The following is an 8,849-nucleotide window of genomic DNA, read 5'->3' on the forward strand; positions in this document are numbered from 1 at the left end:
AGGTTGCTATCCCAGATTGCCGGTTTACTGGCATGAAGGGTAGGGTATGGCACGGGTTCCATGCTGCATCTGCGCTACTAGCGGTGTCGAGTCCTCTTGGGCGCGGAGGGAGATTTCCGGCCCTTTCATTCCTCCTGGGAACTATTCCTCCCCGCTCCCCCCTTTTTTTATTCTTTTTTTTATTTTTATTTTCTTTTCTTCTTTCTTTTTTTTTCTTAAAAACAAAAAGCAAAGGAGTAACCTAACCATGGCAGCCCTAGTCCATGAAACCACTACCCCCGGGCCCCTTCTTGATACCGCACCCCATTCTGACCCTGCCTTGTGTTTAGACCACTCTTCGGACACTCCTGATGCCCCTGTACCTCTTGCTGGTGCTGTTTCCTCACCCGCTTCAGGTACCGGGGCTTCGACTGACTCCCTCGATTTGTCTGAACTCCGCTCTCCTTTGACTATGCTTCCGGCTTCTCCCTCTACGGTACGGCAATTTTCGAATCGCCCACCCATTTCATGCCGGACCAACTCCGGTCCTACTCCTAAACGCCAACGTCAATCTCCTGATGATGCTCCGTCGTTACCTTCCCATTCTACTCGGAAACGACCGACACGTCAAGCACTCCCTCTCCACGCTCAGTTTCGGACCACACAATGGACTAAATTCTTTACTTTAAGACCAACTACTTCTTCTGCCTACCTTTCTGACCATAGTATTGCCAAAGCGCTCCTGCGTCATGTTGGCAGAGATATTTCATTTCACGCTCTCAAGAGCGGTACGCGCATCGTCACTGTCCAGAATGCTACCCAAGCTCATGATCTTTCTCTCCTTTCGAATATCGATACTACTCCTATCACTATTGAAAAACATCTTTCTCTCAATTCTTGTAGTGGTACTGTCATTCTGCCCCATACCATAGTCCAACAGAATTTCCAGTCATGTGGCAATGACATTTTTGAACAGCTGGAACTCCAGGATCTCCCAATCCTCAAAGTAGACACTTATGTCCTTCCTGCCCGGGGGCGGAGACGTTACCCTTGCAATGTGGCTCGTTTAACTTTTGACAGCCGAGAACTCCCGTCCTCTGTATATGTCGCGGGACATCGGTTACAAGTTCGAAAGGTGATACCTACACCGCAACAATGTAGAAATTGCTGGCGTTTTGGTCACCCAGCGAAATATTGCAGATCTATGGCCGAATGCCCAGTCTGTGGTGCCGACGACCATTCTAATACATCTTGCAGTCAACCTCCATCTTGCCTTAATTGTAATGAAGCTCACCCTTCGTACTCCCGCCGTTGCCAGGTCTACTTAAATGAACGTGAAATCCGTTGCCTCAAAGAGGCAGAAGGTCTCCCTTATGCTATGGCAGTTACTCATCTCCGCCTCCAAGGGAGACTACCCCGTGTTTCTTATTCTCGTGTTTCCAAACGTCCCCCCACTTCTGGGGTCCCATCTTCTGCAGCCTCCTCTGTTGTTACCCCTCCCATAGCCACTACGGCATCTAATCCTTTTGCTGTCCTTGGCTCTGACGTCCCGACTACAACTCAGTCTGTTCTCACATCTTCGCGTCCTTCCTCACAAGCCCCAGTATCGACAAGACCTCGTACGACACCTAATACCAATCGCCCCTCTACTCAGAAGTCCAAAAAATCCACATTGCTCAAATCTTCTTTGCCCCTTCCTTCCCTTCTTCCACCTCCACACTTTACCTTTCCAGTCTCTGTACCTAGTTCTTCCCCTCTCTCTGGCTCTATTACAAGTGTGGAGATTCACCCTCCTCCTCGTACTATGCCTTCCACCCCCGTCCCCTCCCAAGTTTCTCCCTCTTCTGTCACCTCCCAGGTTTCTACCTCTTCTGTCCCCCCCCACACTTCATCTCCAGTCCCTTACACTTTTCCCTCCCCCTCTACTTTGGTACAGTCCATTACTGTCCCAATCTTTACTCACCCTCCTCCTCCTATCTCCAATATGGTTTCCCATACATCTTTGAATTCAGAAACACTTGAAGCCATTTCAGAATATATTGCAGAGACTAAACCTTCAATGGACACTGATTCACTTCCTGTTCCTTCTCTTCCCTCTCCTCCATCTTCACAACCCCATTCTTCGCAACGCTCCGTTCCTTCGCTACTTGAACATCTTCCAATGCCACCACACGTTGACTTTTCTAACCCCTCTAGTCCGTAGGTGCCTTTACCTACAGATTCCTGATATTTTCTTCATCGCCAATCATGGCCTACTTACAGTGGAATATCCGCGGCCTCAGGGGTAATTGGGGTGAGCTTCAGATGTTGCTTTCCAGGTTTTCCCCTGTTGGTGCTTGCTTACAAGAACCAAAATTACACTCGGCTGTTTTCTAACCTATCTCAGGCTATAATTTATTGTATTCTTCGGATCCTTTCTCAGATGGGACCTTTAATGAAAGTGCCCTTCTTCTACGCAATGATATTCCGTACTGTCAACTATTTGTCCATACCTCGCTGCATTACACTGCAGCCCGTATCCACTTGAATAAGTGGTTTACAATATGTTCTTTATATCTCTCTCCTTCTCGAGCATTTTCTATCCCAGACTTTGCCTTTCTTGTTTCATCCTTACCACCACCACTTCTGTTACTTGGTGATTTTAATGCCCACCATTTCCTCTGGGGGGGGTCTCATTGTGACTCACGTGGCATTCAGTTGGAGGCTTTTCTTGCCTCTCACCCCCTCCATGTTTTAAATACGGGTACTCCCACCCATTTTGATCCTCGTACTCATACTCTCTCTTGCATCGATCTATCAGTCTGCTCTTCCTCCACTGCACTAGACTTCACCTGGTCTGTTCTACCAGACTTACATGACAGCGATCATTTTCCGATCATTCTTACTTCTCCTTCCTATTCACCACCTTTCCGTAGCCCTCGCTGGCAATTTGATCGGGCAAATTGGGATCTTTACTCACACCTCACTGCTTTTAGTGAGGTTCCTTCTTCATCCTCCATTGATGAGCTCCTACACATCTTCTCGACATCAGTTTATACCGCAGCTTCTCATTCTATACCCCAAACCTCAGGCAGGCATTCTCAGAAGTGCGTGCCTTGGTGGTCTCCTGCTTGTGCTCGTGCAGTACGTTTGAAACGTGCTGCATGGGGCAGGTACCGGTACAATAGAACCGCTGAGAGACTTGTTGATTTTAAGCAGAAGCGTGCGATCGCTCGCCGTGTCATCCGTGAAGCTAAACGCACTTGTTGGCGAGACTATGTTTCCACCATCACCTCTGGTTCTTCTATGAGTGCAGTTTGGAAAAAAGTGCGGAAATTGAGTGGTAAATACTCTCCTGACCCGGCTCCTGTTCTACGGGTCACTGGTGTTGATATAGCAAACCCTCTCGACGTTGCCATTGAACTTGGCACACATCTGGTTCGTATTTCCCGAGGGCTCCATCTATGCCCCTCGTTTCTTTCCTCAAAGTCTGCCAGAGAGATAGTACCCTTGGACTTTTCTTCTCTCGGAGAAGAACAGTATAATGTGCCTTTTACACTTCAAGAACTGGAGGCAACGCTCTCAGCTTGCCGATCATCGGCAGCTGGGCCTGATGACATTCATATTCGTATGTTACAACATTTACATCGGTCAGCCCTTGTAGTCCTCTTACACCTCTTCAATCTTATTTGGGCACAAGGAGTTCTTCCCCAGCTGTGGAAATCTGCCATTGTTCTCCCTTTCCGCAAACCGGGTACTACAGGACATGATGCCTCCCACTATCGCCCCATCGCTCTTACAAGTGCAGTTTGCAAAGTGATGGAACGCCTCGTAAATCGACGTTTAATGTGGTATTTAGAGACTCACAACAGTCTCTCCGCTAGTCAATATGGCTTTCGTAAGGGTCGTTCTACCATAGACCCCTTACTACGCTTGGATACGTATGTTCGTAATGCCTTTGCGAATAATCACTCAGTTATTGCCATATTTTTTGACCTTGAGAAGGCATATGACACAACTTGGAGGTATAATATTTTGGCCCAGGCCCATTCCTTAGGCCTCCGAGGCAATCTACCATCCTTCCTTAAGAACTTTTTAACTGACAGACATTTCCGTGTTCGAGTCAATAATGTTCTTTCCCCGGACTTCGTCCAAGCTGAAGGTGTCCCTCAGGGATGTGTTCTAAGCACAACACTTTTTCTCCTTGCTATAAATGATTTGGCCTCTGTTCTTCCACCCAATATTTGGTCATCACTCTATGTTGATGACTTCGCTATTGCTTGTGCAGGCGCTGACTGTCACCTTATTGCAGTTTCTCTCCAGCATGCGGTCGACCGTGTTTCCACTTGGGCCACCACACATGGGTTTAAATTTTCAAGTACCAAAACTCACCAAATTACTTTCACTAGACGCTCTGTTATCTCCGATCATCCTTTGTATCTCTATGGCTCCCGTATCCCCGAACGTGATACAGTCAGGTTTCTAGGCCTTCTCTTTGACCGTCGGTTAACCTGGAAACCTCACATTACCTCTCTGAAGGCAACTTGTCACAGCCGGCTAAACCTTCTTAAAACCCTTGCTCATCTTTCCTGGGGAGCTGATCGTCGAACTCTGCTTCGCCTACATTCAGCCCTCGTTTTATCGAAACTCGATTATGGTGACCAGATTTATTCCGCGGCCTCTCCTGCTACTCTCTCTAGCCTTAACTCTATCCATCACCAAGGCTTACGTTTGTGCCTTGGTGCTTTTCGCTCTTCCCCTGTTGAGAGCCTCTATACAGAAGCAAATGTTCCATCCTTGTCTGATCGCCGTGATGCCCATTGCCTTCGTTACTATGTACGCTCTCACGATCTACACAATCCTTCCATTTATAGAATGGTCACCGATATTAGTAGACATTCTTTATTCGTTCGCCGCCCCTGTTTGCTCCGTCCCTTTTCTCTTCGCCTACTTTCACTCTTGTCTTCCCTTCAGTTACCACCTTTATATGTTCATGTAGCATCTCACTTTTCCCTACCCCCCTGGGAAGTTCCAGCTGTTCAGGTCTGTTCTTTCTCACTCCCTTGCTCGAAAGCTCAACTGCCTACGGTGGCTTCCCGCTCTCTTTTTCTTGATCACTTCCACTCCCATTCTCATGCCACCGCTGTGTACACAGATGGCTCTAAGTCTTCAGACAGCGTCGGATTAGCAGCAGTGTTTCCGGACAGCGTCGTACGAGGGCATTTACTATCTTCAGCTAGCATTTTTACTGCTGAACTGTATGCCATTCTTGCAGCACTTATTCGTATCGCATCTATGCCTGTGTCATCATTTGTAGTAGTCTCAGACTCCCTTAGTGCTCTACAGGCTATACGAAAATTTGATACATCTCATCCCCTAGTTCTCCGTATCCAACTTTGGCTACGCCGTATCTCTACCAAACATAAAGATATTGTTTTTTGTTGGGTCCCTGGTCATGTCGACGTACAGGGCAATGAACAGGCAGACACTGCTGCGCGGTCAGCAGTATATGACCTACCAATTTCCTATCGAGGTGTTCCATTTCTGGACTATTTTGCTGCAATAGCTACCCACCTTCGCACCCGTTGGCAACAACGTTGGTCAACTCTGCTCGGTAACAAACTTCATTCTATTAAACCGAGCATAGGTTACTGGCCGTCTTCTTGTCATCAGTGCCGAGGTTGGGAGACCACTCTCTCCCGCCTTCGCATTGGCCACACTCATCTTACTCATGGGTATCTCATGGAGAGGCACCCTGTTCCTCTCTGTGAGCAGTGTCAAGTTCCAGTATCGATTAGCCACATTCTGTTAGACTGCCCTCTCTATCAACGAGCACGCAGAATTTACCTCCAACGTCGTCTTCGTTCTCCTACTCTCTCTTTACCTTCCCTTCTTGCTGATGGACCCTCCTTTAATCCTGACTCTCTCATTGACTTCTTGACAACGACTGATTTACTCCACAAACTCTGATGATACTTTTCGCACTCCCCTCAGCCCTTTCTGGTTCAGTCTCTTGCTGCCCTTTACCCTTTCACCATCCACTGCCCCGCTGTTATCCGTAACCTGTTGCTCATCCATCTCCCTTTTGCCACCTGATGCCCTCGCTTCCTTCCTGCCCTGCAGCGCTGTATAGTCCTTGTGGCTTAGCGCTTCTTTTTGATTATAATAATAATAATAATAATAATTTTTTAATGGGATACCAAATTTATAAAAAACTAGAGCAAGTCAAACAAAACCAATGACATATTGGGAATCATCATCACAAACTTATCTTAAAATAGGTGTGATATCATTGACCAGAAAATGAATGTTGACGGTAAATATTATTTATATAATCCAAATATTGAAGTACCAGCTCCTATATTTTAATTATTATAGCCTTCCAGTTCTTAACGTTGTATTATAGCATTGAAATATTCTATTGTTTCATTTATTTATAAACTACACTATTCATTTATTACATTTGGAGTCATTTATCATTCATCACTTATATACGATATATTCTTTATTAAATATTCTTCCCTTTATATTTATGGTTCCCCATATCCCTCCCTTTCTTTTCCAAAGTCTTTATTACAATTTGGTGTCATTTCCATTACATTTTTATATCAATCTTAATTGGTTTCTAACCCCGTTCATTATATCTTTGTTTTCTATTTTCTGTCCCTTCTCCTTTAACTGGTTTATCTGTTATGGCTTTTATCAACCGTGTTATCTAATCAGCCTGGATCAACTTCATTATGCAGACGTAATCAATCGTGTTATTTAGTCAGTCTTGAAGAACCTTCTTATCTAGACAGTCTTGTTCAGCTGTGTTATCCAGTCTTGATCAACCATGTTTTCTAATCAGTTGCATATTTCCCTAACACTGTCATGCTCTTGTTCTTCACGAGCGCTCACGTATTTTTTATCCCATTTGTTACATATAGTAGGAGTATTTAGATCTTAATGGATTACAGTGTCGCTTCGTTAGGCTCTGTCGTAAATTTTACAAAAGTGCTGAAGAACATCATCAAAGAACCCCCCCCTGGTAGTATATACAAAGTGGATAAATGCAGAGATGTGTGCGAGAAATAATATTAATTTCCCAGCTTATAACTATGTCTAGGCAGGATAAAAAAAATGTTCGGAAAGGATTAACTAAAACTTATGATTACTAGTTGATATGATAGTGATTTGTATGTGTTTAATTTAGAATAATTCCATTTCATACTTCCCCTCATACTGTCCTTCAGTATTACTATAACGTTACTGACACTCCTTTGTCACATATGGCAGGATAACCGTATTTTCAGGCCTCTCATTGATTCAACTGATTTCAGTTACTGAAATTTCCCTGTGACAACGCATTCCTTTCTGTTCGTTATCTACCACATTCGCTCTGGTTCTCACAGATGATGTTTACTAATATGTTATAGCATGCAACTTATGTTTTAAAATCACGTCTTTATAGGCATCGTCGAGAGGCTGTATTGAGAACTACTGACGTAAGAGGCTTCGTCAGTAAGAATGAGCCCTTCGACTGAAGATTACAAGCGCCCTCCTGCTGCCACTGTAGTATTGCGCACACAGGTACCCTCCTGCTGCCACCATAGTATTGTGCACACAAGCGCCCTCCTGATGCCTCCACATTATTGTGCACACAAGCACCCTCCTGCTGCCACCATAGTATTGTGCACACAAGCACCCTCCTGATGTCTCCACAGTATTGCGCACACAAGCACCCTCCTGATGCCTCCACAGTATTCTTCTCTTTCCTCTTTGCCTTTACCTTATTCCTTCCCCCCCTCTCTCTTCCCCTCCGCTTCTCTCGTTTCCCTCCTCCCTTTCCCCCTTTTTTTCCCCTCTCCCTCTACCCTCCTTCCCACTCTCCACCTCCTCCATCACTCTCCTTGTCTGCAGAAGCCAGGATATGGACCCTAAAATATGAGGTAAATATGCTGAAGCGAGCTACAGGGCTATTGTCCAGAGGAGACATGATATCTGAAACAGGTACACCCCTACTGAACAAGGAGCCCAATGGAAAGGAAGGAGACAAGACTTACACTAAAGCCCTATCAATCCACCAAGCAGGGCCAAGGAATGAAGGGGCAGAGCTGTTGGGAGCAGGGATTGTAGTTAGGGGGAAGAAGGTAGAGAAGGTGACAGGTCCTATGCAGAGGCACGACCATGCCACCAAGAGTTACAGAAAAAATAAGGGAGACAATGGCCATGTACAAATGGGACCCAGAGACACAGAGGGAAAGGCAATGTGAGGAGGAGATGGAGAAGTCAATGTTTATTCATAGGCTTCAGGAGAGTGAAGAGAGGACACACAATGAAAGACAGCAGAAAGGAAAACAGGAGATTGAAACCATCAAAGAAATAGGTGAGGGAACATGACTGAGATAGTAAATTTTCAGAGAATAGGGGGGTACCTGAGAGGGGGAAATTTTCAAGACATAAACAATGCAGAACAGGATCCTGCAAGAGAAATCATGGCTGAAGAAATCAACATGCATGAGGGTGTTCCTAGACCACCACAGAACAAGAACAGAATGACAGCAGCTGAGGGACAGGACACAGAAATGAAAAGGGCTAGGAAGAGAGACAAGGACAGAGTCAGCAGAAGACATCCAAAGCCGGGCAGACCAACAAGCGCAAGCACGCACAGAACCACCCTCAGAACCCCACGGCCAAACACCCTATCCCAACACAACCCACAATCCACACTTACAGCCCCCACCCCACACTATGCTGTAGAATTGCACAGGACACTGCCAGGTCCTGCACCCCCGCAGACCCCCCAGAACACAGTGTTGGAGAGGAAGCTGAAGGTATGGTACACCAACACTGATGAAATAATGAATAAGTGGGAGGAGTGGCACGAAGGAATCAGAGGCATCACTAGA

General features: G+C 45.8%; 1 long non-coding RNA gene across 1 annotated transcript in view; it reads left to right on the forward strand.

The window, feature by feature from the left end:
* The window catches only part of LOC138852810 (uncharacterized), a 21,433-nt gene extending 13,777 nt beyond the window's left edge, over positions 1 to 7,656 (forward strand). Inside the window, exon 3 of the long non-coding RNA XR_011392092.1 lies at positions 7,412 to 7,656. This is a non-coding gene — a long non-coding RNA (uncharacterized lncRNA). The remainder of the gene's footprint in view (positions 1 to 7,411) is intronic.
* The last annotated feature ends 1,193 nt before the right edge of the window (positions 7,657 to 8,849 follow it).

Source organism: Cherax quadricarinatus, chromosome 17, assembly GCF_038502225.1.
Source record: "Cherax quadricarinatus isolate ZL_2023a chromosome 17, ASM3850222v1, whole genome shotgun sequence".
Classification (NCBI taxonomy): Eukaryota; Metazoa; Arthropoda; class Malacostraca; order Decapoda; family Parastacidae; genus Cherax; species Cherax quadricarinatus.